Source organism: Panthera uncia, chromosome B1, assembly GCF_023721935.1.
Source record: "Panthera uncia isolate 11264 chromosome B1, Puncia_PCG_1.0, whole genome shotgun sequence".
Taxonomy (NCBI): Eukaryota; Metazoa; Chordata; class Mammalia; order Carnivora; family Felidae; genus Panthera; species Panthera uncia.
Window position 1 is genome coordinate 85,924,231 of NC_064811.1, and position 26,339 is coordinate 85,950,569.

A 26,339-nucleotide genomic window follows, 5' to 3' on the forward strand; every position below is an offset into this window, starting at 1 on the left:
CCCAACTAGATTAGTTTTCATTCATCTCAAGACCTTTTGTAAGCTTCTCTCCAACATCCAGTTCATAGCACAACCCTTTCCTGAACAACAAAGCAATACAAAAGGTCCTTTAGTTGGGACTTTATTTCTCTTGTCTCCCAAAGCTATGTCTCTGATTTTTATGTATTACTACCAAAACCAGTGCCCTCCACATAGGCTACCGTGCATGAAGTCTCTAAAAATTCAAAACTAAAGATGTATGCTAGCAAGTAAAATAACTATTGTCACCAAGAATTAACAATTCTATCATAAATTTATTCTACATTATTTTTTTCTAAAGATCTAGGGTATGTAGTAAGGTGTTTTTTGCTTGGCAAGCAGCCCTGTTGGGAGGGCACTGTTACTTGCTAAAATTGCACGAAACTTGTCTTTTCATGAAATGGTTTAGAGGAAAACAGTTCATTTACTCCAGACTGTGTGCATGAAGTTTCATTCTGAGTTTTGTTTTCCTTAGAAAATCTGTGAGTTTGAAGTCTGACTTAAACTCAATCAACCAAACCCCACTCTCTCCAGCCCTATACAATAAAAAGGGAATTGTTCATGTGAATTTCAGATATTTAAATTTTTTTTTTTTTGCTTTTTATGAAAATGTGAGGCTGTGTCTTTTTGTCCAACAAGTTTGCTTCTTTTTTTCTAATGTTTATTTATTTTGGGGACAGAGAGAGACAGAGCATAAGTGGGGGAGGGTCAGGGAGAGAGAGAGTCATAGAATCCGAGGCAGGCTCCAGGCTCTGGGCTGTCAGCACAGGGCCCGAACTCACAGACCGTGGGATGGTGACCTGAGCTGAAGTCAGATGCCCAACCAACTGAGCCACCCAGGCGCCCCTAGTCTGCTTTTTTAATTACATACACTCATACTCCAAACAGCTTTCTCTGTGGCCCGAGAAGAAATCAAGGAAGAGCTCCAATGTTTTATCTTCCTTACCTTTGAGTAATGTGTTATTCTCTCCCTTAGAAGTGTTTGTAGGGACTAGATTAGCTCTCATTTCACATTTGCAATGAACAGAATTCTTACCACAATGGATAACCTACCTTAAAAAAAAATACACTAAACACATTTTTCCTAAATGTAGCATTCTCCTCCATCTGGGTGAGCAAAGACAAGGAATGAAAATGTATCATCCTAAGATACAATGTCACAAGTTGATCAGCGCTTCTTTTCTGCCTCAAGGAAGGAATTAAAGTTGGTTTATTTGTTTCCCTTTAGCTTCTGAAGAGAATACTGAAGAAGACTTAAATCTGAGAATTTATCACCTGCTGTGTGACCCTGGGCAAGTTACTTAATCTCTCTGTCATGTCCCCTCATGTGTTAAGCACATGTTCTCCAGTGTTAATTTTTTGTTCCAATAAGTTAGGTCATAACTGTCGCATATATTTTTCAAAATAATTGTAAATACTAAATGAGATAGGTAATATTAAAGTTTTCTTGCTAGGTTTTCATTAGCAGCATCTAGACTACAATTTTAGACCTTGTCATTTACTTAGATTCAGTTTACCACTTTCAATAATGATGCTTTTACTACTTACGCTTTCTAAATATTTTGAATATCTATTTTGTGAGTTCCTACTACTTTTACCTTGAACAGCAGTCCTCATTCATCAAAATTATGACTTTACCTTTTTCTGGGTTTTAAATTTAGACAGAAGTTCTTTCAGTTCTTTTTCACTAGTAGAAAGTCCCTATTGATGTTTTATGGTTTCAGAAGATTTAAGAAAGTTTCCTTCATAAAAATGTATTCCTATCATCACTAAGATTGTACCCACCTGACAGCCACCATCCCCACACTAAACACACCTGTCTCCAATAGTTCTCACTTCCTTCCCTCTCCCTACCCAGTCTAACTAGAGTCAATGATCATAATATTTCAGAGCAATAAAAGTTAGGGATCCACTAATGAAATGTTCCTTTAGGATTTGTTTTTGATGTTCTGATTGTGTGTGTGTGTGTGTGTGTGTGTGTGTGTGTGTGTGTGTGTGTGTTTCTTTTCCCCTTTGACTCCAATCTTTCTTTCAGATTCGCTTATTTTGTGTTCCTTGCTTGGATATACTTTAGTTTCTTGGGAACAATATCATTGTGAAGTGTCAGAATATGTGTTTGAAAATCAACACATATTCACCTTAGAGGCATGCCTAATTACTGACAGATCAAGAAGGTGTCCTGCCAAATAGTAACAATATTGTACTCTAAGATGTAAAATAAGAAAACAAATTAAACAGAGGTTGGTAGTGAAGAGTTTTGCAGGAAACTACTCAGCCCCTCCTGCACCCTAGCTCTGAGTTAGCATGAGTCAGATCTCATTAGACTTTCTCACTCATCTCTAGAAAGAATGAAACATAACATGCTTGAGAATATTTGAGGAAAATTGGATGTCAAATAATAGCTATCCTATTTCCTTTTTAATTTTTTCTCTTTTTTTCATGCAGAGTATCTATAAGACAGGGAGGCATCAAACACGGGCCTCAAATTAGTTTAATCTCTGTAGCTCTTCCTTCTAGAAGCACTACACTAATAGCTAGCATGGAGCTATGTAAGACATTCATAAACTATTACATGGCCATTATTTGGGGGAAAAGTGAAATTGGATTCAATTTGTTTAATTACCTAGCTTAAAAAATGGTTTAAAATTTTTAGAAAAAAAGTGTGACAAAGATCAACCATTCAGTATCCCATGGGAATACAAATCCCAAAACATTCTTCACAAATTGAACTCTGGCAACTTGCAATCATCTTTCTCCCCATTGCATCAGGGTATCAGTACTATCACTTACATTTTACCCTAATCTTTCTTTTTCACTGCTGATAATCTGTGTCATTCTTAGGCTGCTAATTATTTATCTTTTCCTCGAAGGAGATTTTTTTTTTTTAGCCTGTCACGAGAGAACTTAGATTAATTCAATCAACCTGAAATACAGAAGGAGAGTCACGGACAGCTTCATTGGATCTTTGCAAAGGTGTGAAGGCTTTACTAGACTATAGAGGGATACACACTATTTGCTCTCTGTCATGGGACTCTCTATGAACGACAACATTGTATGCCTATTAATATTCACATAGGAAGTACACCCGTGATTTTTAAGCAAATTGTACATGTGATTGTCCATGAATCTTTTAAAAAATACTGCTACTCCAGCCCCATCCCAGACCTCATTACTCAGAATCTCCAAGAGACTGGTAGGGGTATTGAAGTGGAACATAGTTATGCATATTTTTTAAGTGCTCCACAGGTGATTCTGACTCATTTTCCCAATGGAATGCTTTGGTGCTATCCCATTCTGAGCATTTTATCCCCAAAGACCCATGTCTTAGTAACGATTTCAGTAGGTGGCGCTCTTTCCACCTGCCAGTTTCCCTGTTGGCGGGAATGAACTCACAAGTCATTCAAGGAAGTCAGGAGCAAATCAAGGGTGCAATTCTCTTTTACCACATCAATACTGAAAACAGATAGCAGAACTTATCTTTGCAAACAGTTTGTTGGGGGGGGGAGACTTACGTTACAGTGGTGGGGGGCGGGGTTGGACAAGGCTGTGGCATCATGTTTATTACACAAATGTTCCAAAGAGTTTGGAACATTGTTCCAAAGAGTTCGAGCATGCCAACTTCCTAGCCTGAAATGGAAACTAAAGAAACAGAGTAGAGACTAAATAATGAGAAATACCAAGTAGAGATTTAGACAAAAATACTTAAATATACATATATATGAATGAAGGAGATGGGGGAATACTGATGTTACTGCTAAAAACTGCTGGTGAAGAACTTATGGTATAAACATGCACATCTATAGCTGCTAAAGTGGGGAGACAGGACAATGTTAGTTTGCAAGAACATGAGCTTTAGAATCAGACAAACCTAGATTTAGACCTTAGTTCCAGCTCTTTAATATTTAATCCCAACCAAATTACTCAATCCTTAATTCTCAATAAGATGATACCTACATTATTAGCTTTTAATAAGTAGTAAATTAAAAGAGATAATAAATGTAAAACAATTATTCCCATGCTTGGTGCATAGCCAGTATTTAGCCAATTGTATTCCCTTTGGAGTGCTAAATATGAGTAAATGTAAATGCTGAGACCATTTTTCTAAGTAACAAAGAATAATGGGAAATTATTGAGTTTTGAAGGGAGGATTCCTAGATCAGTTGGTACTATTAATAGCAAGAAAAAAATTTAGAGGAAGCTGAGCAGGAAAAGATATACGGCTAATTTTGGTGTAATGAATTAGGCCTGAACTTGGATTCACACAACTTAGTTAAAGAGGTGCTGCTTCCTCTATTTACAGGCTGAATGACCTTGAGAAAATCACTTAAACTCATATTTCATAGGGTTGGAATTGAATTCAATGTCAATTGGAATATGGCATATGATTTTGAATATTAAACATAACAGCATAACTTTACCAAATAAAACTATTGTTTAGTGTATAAAAAGATGCCTTGAAGTCTATAAAGTATGATATAAATGTAAAGTGGTGTTGAGGTAACTACCAATAGTTAAAATTTATTTGTTATTGAAGTTCACCATTAAAGTTGAAAAATTATTCTCTCGTAAGAAAGGGAGGTATTTAATGCGTTACCAAATTTGGATGACAATGAAGAAAGTAGTTACTAGATTGTGAAATCAGATTTCATGAGGAAAAAAGGGATTGATATTAGCAACATATTTGCAATACTTCTGAAAGCATTTCCATGATGTTTGTCCCACGAATGATCCTAATATTTTTATAATGCCTTTAGCAATGTTTTAACAAGATTAGACTTTTGAGTTTTATCTGGCATTTCACTTTGCCCCCATTATATCAGTATACACATTGACTAGCTCCTGACTTGAGTAAGTTAGTATTCTATCATGTGTATCTGTTTCTTAAAAATTTCCAAATTATAGAAAGATAAATTATAGAAATAAAATCAGAAAAAAATAGAAATCATATTAATATAAGAAGAATTACCAAGATCTCATGACAGTATGATCCCTGGCCTTAGACAATAATGGCTTTTAGTAATAATACTAACTTGTATCAACAAGTTAGTGTTATGTCTAAATGTTTCATTTATTGGAAACTTTTAAAATTCACATTCTACCTATGTTAAATATGTACCTTAGTATGGTGTGCAGTAATGTCACCAGATGAGAGAAACAAGAAAGCCCCTAATAGCAATGACTGCTGTGCTGTCTGAAGGTCAATTGTCTTTTAAGCATGCAGAGAATCTTTATCACGTCTTCAGAAATATGTTTTTGGAAATGGGAAACAACAGGCCATGATTTAATGTTTTTGTTAAACTGCTATAATTCTTCCAAAGCAATATATATCACAATAATTTCTCTCTGTTAAAGAGAATATCAAGTCCTTAAACAAAATTTCCTATTCTGCAGGTGGGGAGGAAATTAAGAATGCACCTTCTTTTCTTTTTTTGGCTTTGTTTTGTTCTGTTTTGTTAGTACAATATAAGAAATTTGCATTGTAAAGCAGTTGCTGTTGTCAGCTCTTTGATGGACGGAGCAGTCAGGAAGCTGCCCCCACCCTAAGAAGCTTAGAGACTGAGTTGAGCAACTGAGTTAGACAGCAGGTGCCCAGGCCAATCAAGTCAATTTTCTAACACAGAATGCATGTTGTGGAACTTGTTCTATTAGTCTTTCTCTCTCTCTCTCTCTCTCTCTCTCTCTCTCTCTCTGTTAAGGAAGCAAGAATTTCTCTGTGTGGATCCAGTGCTGTTATTTCTAGTTTCAGAAAAAACAGTAAGGAATTTGGCAATAATTTATGTTAAAACAACAACAAATTACCTTTTAAAAATAGATTACCCACACCTATAGGAAGAATCTCAAGAAGGCACACAATTAATAAAAGCTGGCTCTGAGTTACCCATACCAATATGCACTAATGTGCAGTAAACAACTGATTGTGCTCACTATTTTTCTTTCCCAGAAACAGCAACTAAGCAAGAAGGTGTTTTTTTTTTTAATCAACAATATAAAATCTCATTAACATATTTTACAGTTGGAGACCTGCAGAATTTTGCTTCCTTTTGCTATTGAAAAGTCACAATAGCCAACTGGAGTAATGTATGTTCTTCTAAATTAACACATGTTGCCGTGGTTAAGGGTGGAGTGAGGGTGCAGAGAAAGAAGTTGGCAAGAAAAGGTTCAGGGCCTGTTGCAAAACCAACTGCAAGCCAAGTACGATTCCAGATAGACAAGAACCACCTGTTACAACAGAGGGAGAGGTTTCAAAGATGAAATGAGAAGGAGGTGACCTTAAAGATCATTTCCCCAATTATAATATAAACAGCTAAGGGAACATGCAGATATATATATTGAACACATGTGAATACAATATTATCCACATGTTATTCAATATAAGAAGGCATATAATTACTTATGTATTTCTAATCAAGAAAAACTTCTGGAAGTAAATGGTTTATTATTGGTAATAGTAATCGCCAGCTGGACACCTAGTACCTCATATCTCATTTAATCCTCACAACAACCCTTTTATTTCAGAAGGTGTTTAATACATGAGGAAACGGATACAGAGAGAGTTAAGTTGCATGCCCAAAGTCACACACTTGATAAGGGATGGAGCAGGATTCAACCATATCCGTCCAACTCCAAAGCCCGTGCTTTCAGCAATTCTGCTGTACTGTGCACTACATAAATATATGTCATAGCCTTTGGAAAATTTTACTTTCTGGACTTGACCAAAAAAATTAGAAGGAACCTCCCAAACAGCTTAAAGTACACTAACAATTGTCAAGACCTCAATGACACATTAGTGTCCAGTTAGAAAAGACAGTAATTTAATGCCACGTGAAATGCTTAAGGAGAAATGAACAATGTTGCTTAGCCCTTGCAAAATCCGAAATCTGAGTGAACTCTGCCTCAAAAGGGAATATACAATGTTTCATTAGAACACACTTTAAACGTTCTTCTTAGTAACTATGTGACACATAGAAAGAGTTCCCTTTTTAACCCCTTTCAAATGGGGAAATATTCTACTTTTATAAAATTAGGAAAGGCTTTACTTCTAAAGAAATTACAGAGGAAAAAAAAAAGTGGGCTACACAAAATGTGTTGACTTAAAGGTACTGGGATCACAATGCAGTGATCCTATAAAAGTTGTGCCCAGAATATCTATTTAAAATTCGAATGTCGGTACGCGAAAACTTCTACGGGACGAATCTCAACAACCACTGATGTAATGGCTCATATGGGCTTTGTTCTTTATCTTATCTTCAAATAAAAATTTTATGATTAAAGAGCAAATTAAGGCTAGTCGGCAATAGAAAAGACAAACTGTCAATGGAAGGAGGTAGGTATAGAATCAGGAACGTCAAGGAATATCGAGTGTCCGTCGCTTGGAATTTAGTTCCTTATGGGTCGATTTCTTCACTACTTAATTATACGTACGGGTAGAAAATTTTCAAACTAGAAGCTCTTATTGGAGAAAACGTAGGCATTGAAAAGCGCAGGTTTCTTTCTTACAATCGAATCTAGCGAGAAGTAGAGTCACTGGTGAGAAATTCGTCTTGGATCTGTGAGAATCCCTCTCCTTCCCAGCCCACGTGGCAAAAGTAAACAGAAGGTGGGCCCGGGGCGGGGTGAAGCAGGACTCGGTCAATTTCCTAATTTGTCGAGTCTTTAAACCTACAGGCCCCTAAAGCACTAAGGGCAGGCCCTCTGCGAAACTGGGGAGCGCTTTTGCAGAGCGAGATTAAAGCGACGGTGCAGAGGATGCCAGAGAGGGGGCGAGGCGGGAGCTGGTGCACCTTCCTGGGGGCGGGGGTGCGGGCCTTTGCGGGCGGAGGTGGGTGCGCGCGTGGGCGCGTGCGGAGATACCTGCAAGGCGGTGGGAGTAAGGGCTAAGGTGCGAGGCTGCCGGGAGGAGCTGGGTGCGCGCTGGGGTGAGGGGTGCGCACAGACCTCTAAGTGGGTGGTGGAGAGCGGTACTCAGAAAAAGTTTAAAAGGTTAATCCGAGGTCTCCATCCTTGTGCCAAGCACCCACGCCACCTCCCCCTGCGCGCCTGCCCCGCAACTTCACCCTGGTGGCTACCGCTCCGAAGGGTCACGGGGGCGCCCCGGTCTGGCTGCGGCGCCCAGGAAGGTGCGGGGGGGGGGGGGTGGAACCTTCCCCCGAGCTCGCTCCCGCCCCGCGCTCATCCCCGCGCACCGCTCCCCGGGCTCCACCGCACCGCGCCAGGGCCGCCCCGGCCTCGACCGCGCACCGCATTGTACGGCCCCCAGGTGCCGCCGCCGGCCTTTGTGCGGGAAGCCCCGGGCAGGGGGCTGATTCCCTGGGAGCCGCGGCGGAGAGCCCCAGGGCGGCGGCGGCGGCGGCGGCGGAGGCCGGGGCGGAGGAGGAGGAGGAGGAGGAAGAGGAGGAGGAGGAGGCCGGCGGCGGAGGAGGAGGAGAGCGGGGCGGAGGCGGAGGAGGAGGAGGAGGAGGCGGAGGAGGAGGCGGAGGGGAGCCGGCAGCAGCGGCTGCGGCCAGAGCTCGGGCGGCCGCCGCCGCCTCCTCGCGAGCGCCGCGCGCCCAGGCCCGGCTCGCATGCGAGTCACGTCCGCCCCCTCGGCGCGGCCGCCCCGAGACGCCGGCCCCGCCGAGTGATGAGAACACACGTCAAACTGCCTTATGAATATTGATGCGGAGGCTAGGCTGCTTTCGTAGAGAGGAGCAAAAGGAAGCAAGATGGCTGCCCTTTAGGATTTGTTAGAAAGGAGACCCGACTGCAACTGCTGGCTGGCTGCAAGGCTGCGGGACGAGAACGAGGTCAGAGCGCGTCTCTTAGGCCGCGGAACTCCCCCTTTCCTCCCCCCCTCGCTTTCTCTCGGGCTTCCAGGCACTGGGGAGCAGACCCTGCAGTGTCACCCGCAAATACCAGGAGGGAAGAGGGAAGCTTCACAAATTACTGGAGCCTCTTCAACATGGCTGACAAATATAGTTTTAATTCCGCCCCCCCCCCCCCTTAAACCTGTGGTTCTGTGCTCTCTTCTCTCCCCTGCTAACGCTCCTCTCCTCCTTACCCAGAAAACTTACCTTTGTGACTGCGACCAGCCGGCGCCCCGGCCTTTTATCTTCAGGAAAGTGATTTTTCTTGGCTTCCCTTTCTCAAATAGTTCAGCTTTGGGGGGCACTACTTTTCCCTGGAATCCTCCCCGACCCTCTCCCCTTCTTGTGAGTCAGGCCAGTCTCTCGTTTAACCTCACCCACCCCGGAAAAGAACTCTGACGGAGTGTTTTTCGGCCCTTTTATCTGCTGTGGGGTCTGGGTCTGGCTCTGCGTCCGCGTCAGCCCCTGGCTGCCCCCGTGTCCGCTTTTCGGGGGGCGAGCTGAGCGAGTGTCATGGGGAGTCGAACTGCAGCACACCAAGTGGGGTTTTGTTTTTTTTTTCCTGGAGTCCGCGCGTTTGGCTAGGGGCGCCGAGTGAGAGAGGAGAGCATAGTTTTCTCGGGTCCCCCAAACCAGACCAGATCCCACTTTTCTCCAGGTACATCAGCTCCGCGATGGGCTGTGCCTGCCAGCCTGGGGAGCGTGTGTAAGAGAATTTGTGGGCAAATCTGGGTCCTGGCTTTGTGCTTCTCCCGAATCAGCTTCGTTTGGTTCCCCGGTAAGTGACAGGCAGACACAAAGGCAGGCGCAGGCCGGGGGAGGGGGCGGGCGGGCGGGAGGAGGGGGGCAGAGTTGAGAGTTGGAAGACTGCAAGGTCAGGGGCGCCGAAAGAAATGAAACCCAATCCCAGCAAAGAAACGCACAAGTAGGGAGCAGATTTCTAACAGCCCCATCCAAATTTCTCTGTCTTGGTTGCTTTCTTTTCCTTGGTCTTTTATTAATCTGCCTCTGTGTCCGTCTTTTTTTTCCTCCTCCTTCTTCACTCACACACACACACACACAACACTCACACACACTCTCCAGTCTTGCCGAATCTTTTCACTGGGGCTGCTTGTCCAGTGTTATGAAGCTAACAGAGTTTCTGTGGGGAGTTTTCTACCGATGACAAAATAAAGTGTGGCTTGGATAGACTCCTGAGAAGGTCGACTATGAAATATAAGTGTTATTTACTGACTATTGCCTTCATGACATACTTTTAATTGCATCGAGTAGTTCCCCCCACCCCCTTCATCTAGTGTTTAGGAATTGAACGGAGGGTTATTTTCCAGTTGTTTGCTTAAGATTTACTGAAAAAAAATTTTTTTTAAATGTTTTCCTGTGTAAGGTAGGATACATCCATGAATTTGAAATCTCAAGTCTTGCATTGTGCTTTCTCCTCTCTAATAAGGGATAATACTGGCAAAGCCAAATAAAAGTATTCATCAACAATGATCCAACATAAGAGTAAGATTGTTCCTTAGGGGAAATTGGGATGTAAGGAGAAAAGATATAGGTCTGGTTTGCTTTGCTTTGCTTTGCTTTGCTTTGCTTTGGGTCTAAGGCTGTGGGTATTGTTGCCTGGTTAATGAAGTCATTATATTTGCATTTTAATGGAAATTTGAAATACTGGAGGAGGGTTATATCCTTTTACATGTTTGCATGAGTGTTTTATAATAGGTTTGAGGTAGAATATAAATTTCAACACAATAAATATTGGGTGTTTTTTTGTTTTTTTTTTTTTTGATGTTACTAAGCAGAGAAGTGTTAGTGAAGGATTGGAAAGTCAAACTTAAGTTTGGAAGGCATGTATTTGATTAAAAATGGACAGAATAAAGAGCACAATAATGGACATTACTCCATAAATCAGACTTCTGAAATCATTTGTCCTCTGTAGTTCACTCTGTAACACTTTCTATTTCGATCTCTGAAAAAGCAGTTAAGTTCACTTTAATCATTGATACTAGAGATTATTTCACATGATTACAAGGGAGTAGTATTACTAATCTCTGGAACAGAAACAGCTCCTTTGGTTAGTTCTCATTTGTCCTAAAATTATAAAGGAAATACTGAGGAGTTTAGCATAAATGCTTACTATTTGTTGAGAAAACTATGATTAATTATTCCAGCAATTCGGAATTTAAAATAAACAGTTCTTTTTGCTGACAGACTAATATCTAAATGCTTTTGGGGGACTTTTCAAATGTTGTGGTATATGCTCTCTTCAAGTTATTTAACTGATAAGAGATGTAATATTTTCATTCATATTGGCAAATAAGAATACGTACAATAATTTTATTGTGACCATGAAGATTTGTTCTTTCCTATTATCAAATTTAGACTTTTTTGTTACTTTATGTGTCCTATTTGTATGCTGAAAATAGCTGTTAATTTAATATTGTATGAGGGGCTTAAATGATTGTAAGGAAGAGATGTACATCTATTCACCAATCTGAATATAAGTGCCACTTTCACATTTATTATAAAAGAGCAGTTATTTGAATCCGTATAGGATAGTTTACTGTAAAAGACATAATGTCTGTTCTTCATTTGCCATATGTGTGATAGTACCACCTGGATGTTTCCAGAATTTCATAGATAGAACTGTCTTGAGCAATTGCATTTTATGGGAGTGATAGTGAACAATTACAAGATAGATCTTTTTCTTAAACTGCAGTATTGTTTTGTTTATTTTCTTACTGAACTAATGGTTAATGAGACATTAACTTGGAAAGAAGGGAGTCCCTTGTTTTGTTTAAATTCACACATTTACCAACTATGGCCTTAATTATATCTGTCATGGCCCCCATGACAGAAGTCAAAGGGGTTGGTATGATTTTGATGCAGTGGCACATGAACATAGACATGGACGAGTCAACATTACTTCCAGAAATGCACCTGCCAAGGAGTTATTATGACAGACTTCCAAAGTCCTTTTTGGGCATTGGACTTGTATTAGGTAACAAAACCTGAAGTTAATGTTTTGGTTTCACTTGCTGAAGTTATAATTTCTCTATCAATTCCTCCAAGGCTCCACCCACACACAATGTTGTAAGCCAAATGTCACTATTAAAATGTGTTTCCTTATTTGCTGATCTCAGTAAGACACCTTTCCTATAATTCTCAGACTCAGGTTTTTAGGAGAAACCTGATTTTACATTATGTCCCAGATCCAAGTTAGTAAATTCCTATGAATTCTTTGAAATTATCTTGAAATAAAATGTCTTCAAAAGGACGTTAGAATGTCTAATACTTAGAAATATGAAACCTGATTTTTTTATGTTCTAATTCCTTCTTCTGTGAGTTCGGTTGTTGCCCACTAGAATTTAATAGTCTTACCTAGCCATCTCAAAGTGCTAGAGGGAGACTTCTTTGTTTTATAAACAACCATATAGACAGGGTAAAATTTGGAGCAGCTGTCAGTGTTGGTTCATCAAAGTAACATTTTCCTCAACTATTATGCCACCATTGCACAGTAGTTCTTTAAGCGAGGTAATGGCACCAAAGCCAGTAGCAGGAAACTCTCATACAAGCCAACTTTACAATTGGAGTCTTAACTGTGGGAGAATTGAGTTGCCAAGTAGAGCTGGTGGTTATCTTGGAAATTGTGCTGAAGAACACAACCACAAATGATTTTGTCAAATATACAGTATTTACTTGGTCTAGATCTCCAATTTTCTATTTTGACTCCCTACCAAAACTCAGGGAATACTGTGGCATTATTCAAGGAGGGTATATAGTACATCTGTACACCTTGGTGTATAATACACTATATATATATGTGTGTGTATGTGTATATATATATATATATATATAGTACACTATATATATATATATATAATATATACGTATGTATACACACACACACACACACACACACACACACACACACACATATACAGTAGGAAAGAAGAGCTCCACAAGAGGACAGGGTAAATGAGAGCCCTTGAATCATTGTGACTGCAAGCCAAAAAGAGTCTTAAGTATCTGCTATTTCCAACATTATTCTGATCCTAGATTGTACATTGCAGAAAATCCCTGACTTAAGATAGATATATAATCTTTCCACAATAAAAAAAAAAGATTTTGGTTGCCCATTCCAAAATAGTAAAATTCTATCAGCTTTGATTTATGCTTTTTCCACTTGTCATGAAATTGCAGTTAAATGTGCCAGGCTTCAAAAAGTAGAAATAGATACTAGGTGGATTTTCAATATTTTGTGTAAAACATATTCAGTGATAATGTCAACCTACCTGCAGTTTTAAGAATTTGGAACTCAATATTTTGTATTTACTCAGGGTTGTTACTCAAACTGACTTGAAATCAAGCTCCAAATAATCTGAGAATTAAATTAAGATATGAATATATTGAGATGCAGTGTTCTTGGAGGACAGATTAGGACGTAAAATGAACTGGTTGCTTCGCTAAAATTGCTGTAAATATTTATTTTAAATTGCATTTATGTCTCTTGGAAGAGAGGCACTGATTTCTGTGTCTGTTTATTCCATAATTGAACGTAGTGGTGTTCTACTCAGTCAAGATGTAATGAAGGGAGGACAGCTTCCATTTATAAGATGAGTACATTCTGGAATGTAATGGATAGCACAGTGATTATCATTAACCATATTTCAAAACATATTTCAATGTATTTCAGTATTTGAAAATATGTAATGATATTTCAAAATATATTTAAAAGTTGCTAAAAGGGTATATCAAAAATTGTAAGTACGTGAGGTGATGGGTGTGTTAATTAACCTTTTGTGGTAATCATTTTCAATATATACATATATCAGATCATTACATTGTACACCTTAAACTTACATATTATGTATCAATTGTATCTTAAAAGCCGAGGAAAAAGTCCCGAATGGCCTAAAACAGGAATAATGTCATTTAATTACAAAATGTATAATCTGTTCTCACTGGTAATGGTGATGATGGTGGATTTTCCTTAAGTGTAACTTCTACAGGCTATGGCAAATGACTCACAAAAGCCATCCATTGTAAACATACAGCTTAGTGATTTTTAGTAAATTTACTTCAAAATCACATATTTTTCATTGAAATTTCTATTAAGATAATTATAGATTCAGATGCAGCTGTATGAAATAATAATTGGACATGTACATTCTGTCCAATTTCCCCCACTGGTAACTTTTGGTAAAATTAAACTATCACAGCCAAGATACTGTCATTGATGCAGTCTACCAGTCTTACTCAGCTTCCCCCAAGGTGATGTGTTCATTTGTGTATTGTATATTTGGTTCCATACCATTTGGTCACATTATCCGATTATCTTTAGCCCTTTTTTCCTGGAAACAGAAAGGTTTAACACAGTTCTGCTTCATCGATCATGTGGTGGTGCTACCATTCCTTATCAAAATGTTAATCAGAATATAGGCTTTTGTTTACTTAGTGTTTTTTGCACAAAATGGCCTTTGTGTTCAAAATATTTTAAGTTGTTTAATGATTTATTACATTGTAATTTACGTCATCTAATTCTTGTCACACAGCTCTAGTGATAGGTTTTGTTATCCTCATCTCGCATGAGCTAACTGAATCATAGTGAGGTTGGATAACCAAATTCATACAGCCAGTACGTAGCTTGACTAAGATTTGAATTAGACAGCCTGTCTCTGGAGCCCAGTCCCTTAACAACTATGCTATTCTGCCTCATTACCATTAAAAAAAAAAAGTGAAGATGTAATGTAGGCTATGCGGGGAAAGTCATAAGAGAAGACTTAGAATACTCACAATTTGTTTACACAAAAACTGGTACCTGAATATTCATAGCAGCGTTATTAGTAGTTGTCAAAAACTGGAATAACCCACATGTCCGTCAGCTCATAAATGCATAAACTGTGGCATATCCAAACAATGGAGTAATATTCAGCAATAAAAAGGAATGAAGGTCTGATACATGCTGCATCATAGGTGAACTTTAAAAGATGTAAATAATAAAAGGCCACATATGATATGATTTCACTTATATGAAATGTCCAGAATAGGAAAATCTAAAAAGGCAGAAAGTAGATTACTTATTGCTAGGGGGCTGGGGGCGGGGGGTGGGGGGGAGGAGAAGGGGCACTTATGGCTAATAGATAAGGGGTTTCTTTTGGAGCCAATAAACCCATCCTATAGTTAGATAGTAATGTTTCTACAACTCCAAAAAAGTACTCAATTATATACTTTAAGAGAGTGAATTTTATTTTATGTGAATTAAATCTAAAGTTATAAAAAATGCATACCACTGACAAGGTATTTCATGTTGAGAAAGTATCTCATGTCTCATGCAAAAAAATGTAGGGTACTGTTTGAATTGAATTATGGTGCTATGCATGTCTTTCTAGAAACATGGTACCAGTGAGTTTTGTAGGACTCTCCCTGTGAAATTAATACTTTTAGTTTTGGACACACAGGGTGAATTACTTAGGGTTGGGTTTATTTGAATTTCTAACCTAATGTAATTCTAGATACCAGACATTCTTCTTGTTGAGCAATGCTTCTCTCCTTTTTATTCTGATGAGAATGTTGTTTTGCTGCCAATCTGATCCCATAGTTTGGAACTAAGATATAACTGGAGTGGGGGAGATTCAATGATCGGAAGCATTCGGCTTTAATAATGTATACATGTTATTGTACCCGATAAGGAAATGCCTTGGCTTCGTATGATTGCTGTAGTCATGATTTTTTCAAGGAGTAGCTGTAGAAGTGGCCAAGAATTGTACTTTTAGGAAGTATGATTATATATAGCACTTACCTGTAAGTTTGTTGTATATTTGCAAGAGGTGCAAGTTAGACACTCAGGTTAGAATCTTTATCCTATCAAGCTGATGGAGTGATTGTTGTACAAAGCATTGAGGTACAATATAGGCCTGGTCCTCCTCATAGGAAAAATGAATAGCTGCTTGTTTTTTTACTCTCTCTTGTTTCTCTTAATACTTTACAGTTGATAATATTTTTGTATAATAGTATCTCCATAATACTCAAAAGTTGTTCACTGGGCTTTAATGTGCTACTCCATCTTTGTTTTTTAAATGTACTTCCAAAAATTGTAAATTTTTTTCAAATAAATCAAAAATATACGGGATATGTTGGGCTGTGAATTTTTGCTGATGGACTGCTCTCCTCGGGGAACAAAATTGTCTATGGTCATGCATAGACATAGCAGATCTCCCATTAAGGCATGAGATACACAGTATTGATATTTTTCACTTGTTACTTTTATAATTTTGAGATTTGTTGTAGTTTGTCCTGTGCATGCTACAAAGTAATGATAATTTTAATTACTATTGTCATATCTCATTAGCCATTACTAAAACCTGCCTTTTCAAGTCACTTGTTTTCTTGATAGAGTATTGAACTAGTTTCTATGTCCAGATTATACTTTAATGAGAACTATTCACCCAGCTCTCAAGATGAGTTTTTATTATAGTATTTCTCCTCAAATTGGTATATTTTTGTGTAGCAATGTGGAAGAGAAAAGGCTTCCATGATAATAGTGAAACCCAGAGGATATAACACGATCCATCTCTGAGTTATTCCTCCTGTTTTTCTTCCCTGTACATTAAGAAACAAGGACAACCATTTAAAAAAATACCTTAATTATTAGTTGTGCTGCTTCTAAAGTAAAGTGCCAGAAACTGAAAATAATACAATGACACCACACCCAGATTCCATCCCTAACATACGGTCTTGTTCCTATTAATTTATTTTTTAATCTGTTTGTTCTTTCAGCACTTTTTCCTTTTTTTTGTTTGAAGTCTCTTACTTTGAAGTTATAGAATTTTCATATTTGCCACTGGCTATAAAATTCTCTCAGCTCTTTTATAACCTCTCATGATTTTTGCATTAAAAGGATTACTTTTATACACCCTCTAATTAGTTTAGATGATCATTAGATTTTTGTTTGTTTTACTGCATACATCGTAACAGAACAAGAAATCACTTCTGCAAATAAAGTAATGGTTCACAAAATTAGAATAAGCATCTTAAAAAGTGAATCCAGTTATTAAAACATTAATTCACTTACATTTATATTTTAAGGTACCAAAGAGAACTGGTGAAAGGAAAAAATACCATATATGGGTACTTTTCAAACATGAAGGAAGAACAAATTTTCTAACTTAAAAATACCACATTAATTATTTGTTTCAGTAAAAAGAGAAGCAGGTACATTTTAGCAGGAAAGCTTATATTTTAAACTTTGTACTCTAGATTTAATCTATCTTTATTCCAATGGAGCCACTCAAGTGATTATTTTTTTTTCCTATGAAGTTATAATGTATACAGTTGAAATTAAGACAACTTAATTGTATTTAATCTTGAAACGTCTACCGTATTGTAACTTGGAGCAAAACATACTGGCAGAAAGCAAAGCTAGTAGACACTTTGCTAATGGCTCACCTTTTTAATAGTTCTAATACAGTTGTGTGTTTCTATTGAACATTAAAATTGGTAAGGACGTTTGGTTATTAAGTTTGGGAAATGACTTTTCAGTATTTTGAAACTTAACCTGTTTACTCTTAAATGTGATTCTTATTTCAGGTAGGAAGTTTTATAGATATCAACTAATATTAATATATAATTTAAAAACTTTTTAACAAAAAAATGAAACAATAAAAATGTTTTTTATTACCAAGTGTATGAGATAAGATATAACATTTTAAAATGACTTAAAAATATGTTTGAGATTTTGTTGAAATCAGAGTATTTTTCAAATAACTAGTTTTAATTTGCTGACAGTTTTACTTTGATTTTTTTTCATTGTTGCAATTTGTCACGCTTTAAATAAAACCAAAGTTTATGGGAAACATACCATCTTTAGGGGTAAAAAAAAAACACCTCGATATTGAGGGGCACATGGGTGGTTCAGTTGATTAAGCATCAGACTTCTGGTCATGATCTTGCAGTTTGTGAGTTTGAGCCTCACACGGGGCTCTTTGTTGCCAGCACAGAGCCTGCTTGGGATACTCTGTCCCCCTCTCAAAAATAAATAAGCATTAAAAATATTTAAGAAAAACAACTTGATATTGACATTTTTCTCTAATTTTGGTTAGAATTCAGCCTCCTTTAGAAATGGAGTTTGTTTCCTGTTCACAAACTCACTGTAAACGATGCAATGAATATAGATGAGAGTGAAAATTAAAATAAGACAGGTAAAACATTAAATTGTGTTTCTCTTTACTCAGACATAGCCATTGGATACTTTTTGCTGAAAGGGTCATGTTGTAATTTTATTTAGATGTAGATTGTCACTTGCAAACTATTTGCCTACTTAGTGTATCTCTCTCTAGTGGTTGTATAATCCTACCTCATATTTCAGTTCACACTGAAGTAAGTGAACAAAAAAAAAAGAATGAGAAATCTTTTTTAAGAGGAGGTAGAAAGTGCATTCAGAATGCGTTACTTGTGATCCTGTCCTCTAGTTAGGCACTGCTTAAAGAAGGAAAGAAATGCAATGGGTATTGGTCATTTCTCCTGTTCTTCCTCCCAGCAATTTTTTGGGGAAGGAAGGGAAGGGAAGGAGGAAAGGGAAAGAAGAAAATAAATCACTTAGAGATCATTTCTTGACAAGCACATGCTCATTTTTAGGGCCAAAGAAATGGGAGGTTTTTCTTTGGAGCCTGTTGATGCTTTCTCGCCTTCCAATTACACGCGGTCACATCAACTTCTGACACGTGGGTACCGTGCGCATGGCAGCGCTATTTACAAACACCATCCTAGAATTCCAGAGACTCTTATGTAACAGCTGAGAGAGTGCGGGCTTTGTGTGTCTGTGGGCGGAGGAATCAAACAGTTTAATTCATAGTCCGGGAGCCCTTGTCTGGCTCTGACAGGGTCATGAACCAAAGATCAAGGTGTCTAGGTCAGGATCCGCCCAATATGCAGTTTTCCTACCGAAGTCTCAAAGGCTGTGCTTTAATACAGGATTAATCTTTCTTTCCTCCTTCAGCAAATGGAACCAATTATGCCAAACTTTTTTTGTGATTTTGGAAAATGCGGGCAGATTGTACTTTGGTTCTGGTCATAACTTACAGTACCACTGAGACTGAAGTGTTCTCGTCTGCCACCCAGTCTCACAAATGTCTTTAAAAAAAAAAAAGTGTATTACGTGTATTTTCAAATTTGTAAGCATCTTCAGATGCAATAGAATTCATAATCTGACTTTCCAAACTAACACTCAAACCCCAGAATACTCAAGGACAATTAATTATCTTCCTTATCCCTTCCTGCAGTCACCACTCTTCCCTCCCTCCCCCATCCGTTTTCAATTCTTCAATATCACACCTCCCTCAGCCCTCCTCTGCTTTTAAGTTCTACATTAAGACTTGGGTTTAAACAAAAAAACAAAAAATAGGTTTCTATACTTAGAGAATTGTTGTTTCTTTCTCAGATAGATTTTGAGAGTTTTGCATTTATATTTATCAATAAAAAGAAAGTCTTGAGTTAAAAAAACAAAAAATTAAAGCACGTTAATTTAAAGGTCTAATCCTGTATCTGGTATAATCTTTTCTGGTGCTTTTCATCATAAATTGTAAGCTGACTTGTTGGAATCTTTAAAATATGAGTAAATTTTGAGGGTTTGTTTTTTTTTTTTTTTTTGTATTGCATCTAAGGATCATTTTAGATGGGCATCATCATTGATTATCTAAAAATAGAAACGATTCATAACAAAGAATTGAAATTAGATCATAAACAAGTGAACTCGTAGTTAATTAAAAAGGCCTGTTTGAACTCTTTTCTTTAGTAGAATATTTTTTGCAATTATACTACCTTTCTAAAAAAAAAAAAAAAGGAAAATCAGAATCTTTGAAATGCAGTACCATAAACAAAAGGAATTTGTTTAACTTTTAAAAATAAAGAATCTTCCCCAAGAGATAAACCAAGCACCAAAAATCTATTGTTTTAAGTACTGTTTGGTATAAGAGAAGTTTAGATCGGAAATAATTTAGAGATTATCTGTTCAAATTTATTATTTGCACATGAGGCTTAGAAATTAAGGTGTAGCTGTTTAACATCTGAATCTGCTCATATATGGAAGAAATTGCCAAAAGAGTGACTCATTTAACCAACACAATGAAATCTAAGGATGGGCATTTTTTTATCCCTGTTACTGAGTAAAAGTTCCTTCTGGACTTGAAAAGATATAATTTATTTAGTGTTTATCAGTTAAAGTATATTGTACATTTCTAATACATTGACTTAAGATAGGTGAAAATAGATATAGTCTTAAAAAGATTCTTTTCATTTGCTTGCTTTTTATTGTTTTGGTCTGATGATAATGTATTTATCTTAATCACCCTTGCCCCAGATAATGAAAGTTAGTGTGAAATTCCTTATGAGTATCCTTTTTCCTAAGAGCAGTGCTAATTCTAAATACTCTTGGGGGTTCACAAGAATTATCTTATGTTATATTAGAACATTAATATTCTCTTCTTTTTAAATTTTTTTTTAATATTTATTTATTTGAAAGAGAGAGCACGCACACGCGAGTGTGCAGGTGGACGGGCAGAGAGAGAGGGAGACACAGAATCTGAAGCACGCTCCAGGCTCTGAGCTGTCAGCACAGAGCCTGAAGCGGGGCTCGAACCCAAAGCCCTTGAGATCATGACCTGAGCTGAAGTCAGAAACTTAACCTACTGAGCCACCCAGGTGCCCCAATATTCTCTTCTTATACCTTTATTGGACAGTAAATTATATATGATTATAAGCTGAAAGTGCTCAGAATTTGATAAAGGCTATACATTAATACATTTCTGTTAAGAAAAGATTTAAATACTACTTTCATCTGATTGTACTTTGGTTTCACTTGAAGAGGCAAGCGTGTAATATAAAATTTGATTTATTTAGTGGATGGACTCCCTTCATAAAGATGAGACTTAGTGGCAATTATTTCAAAATATCAAAATGGTAGATTGAATATGAAAGATGTATACCAAAAAGCAATATCAAAATTTTAGTTTATCCCCTTTCATTTTCTACTGAGTGTGTGTATATGTGCGTGTGTGCACACATGTACTTGCTTACGTGTATCTTAGACTTTTGATATGAGTGAAGTCCTCTTGGTAGAAATGGTGAATTAAATGAACCATAGTAAAAGTTTCTGTCTATGAATATAAAGCGAGAAAAATAACTGATGGCGTGCATTTTTACAGATACCATGAAGTTGCACAAAATTCTCAGTCATTTGTGTAAATGACTTTTTTTTATATGGTTCTTTTGTAAGACAGCTGAGGAATCAAATAGCATACACATAAACCGCTGGCTTGGTGATGTAGAGATTGGCGCCAGGCGTTCCCTCTTGCTAGGGAGTTCCAGGTCATCCTGATGCCTTCCCATGTGGTCAGACACACGTGGCTTTAATGTTTACACACACTGTTCCAGAATCCTGAACACCAGTGATGCAACAATGGTGGTAGAAGGAGTGGTCTGTATCTCAAATTGTTTAGTGGCCTGGATCGAGAATATTGATAACAGAATAAGAAAGCACTGATTGTAGTAATATTTGGGGTAGAGGGAATGGTAGATGAATAAAGGAGGCTTCCCCCAACCCCCCACATTGTTATTTTAAACTATTGTTACCACTCAAAGGGAGCTTTCCACTTTGAACTTAAAATAGTAGCTTTTAACCCTGACAGGTGACTAAGCGCTTTAGTATCCAAAGACTGAAGGTGACGAAGCTCTTAAGAGTGCCACTGTGTCTCATAACCAAGCTGACTCAGACTCTTAGAAGCTATTGTGGCAACTTAACCGTCTCTAATAATGTTACCGCATATCTGCTGGAAAAGATTGGAGTTAGAGCTGCCATTTTCTCATGTTTTAAAATTGTTCTTTCCTCATTATTTTTTTATGTTTGAAAATATGCCTTTCCTAGTACATATAGAAATGCTTTCCAAAATCACTGAATATGTTTGCTTAGAACTACTTAAATTATAATCTGTTTATATCTGCAACAATATGGGAGGGGGAACCCCCATGTTATCTCGTAGAATCATGATAAAGGAAAAAAGGTAAGTGATAATTTAAAATATGTAATAACAAAGTGGTGGCATTCATTCAACTAAATGCCAGCAATTATGTTTAACATGGAAAAATTCCTAAAATGGTGAGGGAAAAACATGTAAAAAAAATTAGAATATAAAGAGTTTTTAAGAATAAATGCTGTCTCACAAATTATGAACATTTTAAAGATATGTTTCAAACTCTCCTACTTCTGACAAATTATCAAAGACTTTTTCATCTACCTTCCTTTGAACTTTTAACAGTTTTTTTCTGAACTGTGGGTTTAACTCTGTTTGCACTTATATGTGTGTTTGAATATGTTTTTATATTTTAGATCTAGCTATGTAAACTAGAGTTGTTTTCAGTTCCTTATAAGATATTTCCACCTGGATTCCCACCACCTTCAAACATTTCAATAAATCATTCATCAGATTTGCAAAAATATAGTTCATTTTCAAAAATAGAGCCATAAATTGTTATCAGCCAAAAAGGACTTTAGAGACTCTCCAACCTATCTGTTACATTTACAATTGAGAAAATGGAGCCATGGGAAGGGAAAGACAGTTACCTCAAATTACATAATAGGATATCTATCATTCTAATAATAGCTACTATTGACTATGTTCTTACATTGTGTTAAGCATCATGCTAGGCACTTTACAGAGATTATCTTATTTTCTTCTCACATAACTTCTTTTTTTTTTTTTTGTGCTATATATTCCCATTTTACTGAGAAAAAAAAAACAAGACATAGGGTTTTAAACCTCCATATACACTTGGAATTATATTTAATATCGCCTTATTTTCACCCCATTCCTATAGTACTGTAATTTCTTCCTCCTTGGTGTTCTGACCTGTGTGACCTTTCTTTCCATCCTTCTATGGTTATTCTTGCTTTTCACCATATTTTCCTACCAAAGGAATCTATATTGCCTCCTTATTTCTCATGGATCACAATGAATTCTTAAACAGCCGGCTGCCATTAAACAGTTTGGCCTTTGGGGTTAGGAAGATCTAGTTTTGAATCCGGACTTTCCTTCTTATAAGCTGTGTATGTTTTTAGTCAACATAGTAGCTTTAGCCTCTCTGAATCTGTTCCATCTGTGAAATAGGAATACGTAATAATTTTTATCTCCCATGTTGCCAAAAGGGAACAAATTATGAGTTAATATAAATAAAACATCCAGCATATTACTTGGCACAGTTGCAGTGATTGAATAAATATTCTTTAAGCTTATGTTGAGCATCTATGTATTAGGAAAGAAGAAAGCCATTCTCCTTGCACTTGTGGAATATATACAGTCATAAGAAAGAATCAATACCATGATCTTTTAAAAAGCATAATGAAATGGAAATTGTAGGACTTACAGACTGGTCAGGTGGGGAATTTCCCAGGATGCATCCAGCCCTCTGCTCAAAGGTATGATTCTGTTCAAAGGTATGACCGTTCCTGAATGGTCCCAGGCACAAGAGTTGGCATAGCTTTTTCAACATTGGAGTCTGACAGAGATTGTACAAGTGTGACAGCATGGTCTCTGAAGAATGCCCCTAGAGGGAAACATTATTTCCATCCCTTTTGTTATTTAAATTAGGATAAAAATTATGAGTCCATAGTTTCATCTGTTCACAGTCATCTTTTAACTATCTTTATTAGGTACACTGAAAGAACACAAGCTTGTCCATAGAAATACAGAAGGATAGCATGCATGATTTAAAAACTACTAAGGACTGTAGATGTTACTTGCTCTTATTCTGTTTCATATCCTGTATTTAGGAACAAGAACAGATACTTTGGCACACCTTGCTCAAAGATAGATGATAGTCTTGTTGTGCTAATCCCAGGGGCTTCCCATAAGAATGAAGATTCCTTACATGGTGGTGTCATGGGATTTGGGGCCCATGTGAAAGATGTTTTGGAGTGTCTCCCAATTACTAAACAGTTTAAAATATATCAGCTATTTATGTGTCAGCAACTGCCTCCTTTCATCATGATAGAAGTTTCCTTGAGAGCCAGGATCCTATCTTGTATGTCCATTGAATCCCCTTCAATAATTAACATGCAACCAAGTGCATAGCAGACCCTCAGTATATATAGATAGATAGACAGACAGGTTGCCTTGTGTAGGTTGGAAATATTCTTGAGTACCATCCCTGTCTGAACTATCATTTCTGAGAAATAGGAAACACAAAAAAGGAGATGTTTGGTTAGTTTCTGCAGTGAGTTTTCAAAAAATACAGATACATGGTAACAAAAACAATACAATCATAAATATGTCTTTATTAATTTCTCCTACAATAATACACTTAATTTTCAAAACTATCAACATTAGGCCACAGCTTCTGATTCCCCACTATGCAAGATATGAACATGAGCATTTCACATTTCCATCTACTTTTCCTTCCTTGCCTTGTGCCAACTTTTATGTTCTATACCATTCTATATCGCTAAGTTTGTAATCTTTGCCCTCTGTTCTTCATCTATAGCTGTTTCTCCTCTGCTTGTTTTGTTGCTCAATGCTAACTGAAAAAACAACAACACAGCATTTACAATGTTATGATTATAAAAAATAGAATTCAGTATAATAATACCAAGTGGTACAGTTGCATATTCAGAGAAGGAAGAAATGATCCCATAGCATTAAAACTTAGTATGTTCCAAAGATAATATTTTAAGCATCAAGATAAAATAGATTCCATTTTCTTAAATTCCTTTATTTCCTCAAAACTGTGCCATATTTTAGTTTCTTTCACATTTGGACTTATATTTTTCTGTGAGCTTTAAATTTTTCTTGAAAATTCTAATCTCCCCCTTTGCTATTTTTGATAGAAGAATTTTATGCTTTCATCATATCAAAATGATTTTTTCCAATTTCTTAATTATATCACTTGGTGAATGAAATATACCTTCTTCTTAAAGTCATTCTTCTCTATGCTCCCTGCTTGTTTTTTTTTTTAACTTTTTTTTAATGTGTATTTATTTTTGACAGAGAGAGAGAGAGAGAGAGAGAGAGACCGACAGAGCATGAGCGGGGGAGGGGTAGAGAGAGAGGGAGACACAGAATCCAAAGCAGGCTCCAGGCTCTGAGCTGTCAGTACAGAGCCCAACGCATGGCTCAAACTCACAGACCACGGGATCATGACCTTAGCCGAAGTCGGACACTCAACCGATTGAGCCACCCAGGCGCCCCCCTGGTTCTTCTTTTCTGAATTAGTTTCTTTTCATTATTTTCCTGGTGAGGTCTACTTTATTACTTCACTCCTTTGTCTTTCTAGATATTTGATTCTTTTTTTTTTTTTTTTCTCCTTGCATACATCCCCAAGATTTTATTCTTGGTTTGTTTTTGAGAGATGATGGATAGGAAGCAAATTGATTGATTGCATATCCAAAATTCCTTAATTTTTCTGCAGAGTTAATTGATAAATTATTGTGTATATGATCCCCCTCAAAACTTGGGAGACTTTTATCCAGGGTTGTTTATGAGATAGGTATCTGATAAAAATTTGATTTCATTTTTTTAAAGTAAGTTTTTTTTTTTAATTTAAATGGAAATTAGGATCTTTACCTTGTCAGCTCTGAAATTCCACCTAGAAAATTAAAAACTCACAGGAAAATCTAAGTCCAGATCTGTCTAGGCATAGTTCTTTTAAAATGCATCCTACTCAGCACTAAATGATCCTGTACAATCCAGAAACAAGTGCCTTTATTCCATTTTAGGAACTTTTCGTCTGTTTAGCTTTGATTATTTTTTCCCCTCTATTTTTTCTTCTCTCTTTATGGAACTCGTGTTAACTGTACATGAGTTAACTGTTCACCCCCTCAATTTATTTTTCTTGCTTATTAAACTCTTCTCATATTTTCACAATGCTTTTGATCTTTTTTAAATGTTAAGAATTAAATTTTAGGGGCACCTGGGTGGCTCAGTCAGTTAAGGGTCTGACTCTTGATTTGGTCTCAGGTCACCATCTCACTGCCCTGAGATCAAGCTTGTGTTGGGCTCCGTGCTGGGTGTGGAGCCTGCTTAAGATTCTCTCTCTCCTTCTCCCTCTGCCCCTCCCCACTTGCACATCTCTGTCTCTCTCTCTCTTAAAAAAAAAAAAAAGAAAAAGGAATTTTAATTTCCCCAAATTCTTATATCGTCTGATTGACTCTTTCTAATGGAAGGCTGTTTTGCAGCTCAAATCCTAAGGAATTAATGAAATTTTGTGAAAAAAAAAAAATTAGAGCAACAAAGAATTAAATTTTATCTTAACTCTAAGAATGCAACAAACATTAAAAAATGTGTGTGTGTACTATATGTATAATGTGTACATAGAAAACATATACATACGTTCATAGTTTCATTGGTACTTTATACTCCTTAAAAAAGTAATAATAGAGCTAGAGTCCATTACTGACCAATTTTCCAAACTTGGTGTGTATGATTGTTTACTAAGCCC

The 26,339-nt window shown here is 37.1% G+C and overlaps 1 protein-coding gene across 1 annotated transcript in view; it reads left to right on the plus strand.

Moving 5' to 3' along the window:
- Nucleotides 1-8,611: 8,611 nt before the first annotated feature.
- Nucleotides 8,612-26,339, plus strand: part of TET2 (tet methylcytosine dioxygenase 2) — a 134,736-nt gene continuing 117,008 nt past the window's right edge. Inside the window, 1 exon segment of the mRNA XM_049630952.1 lies at nt 8,612-8,801. The gene's annotated coding sequence lies outside the window, so the exon portion shown is untranslated.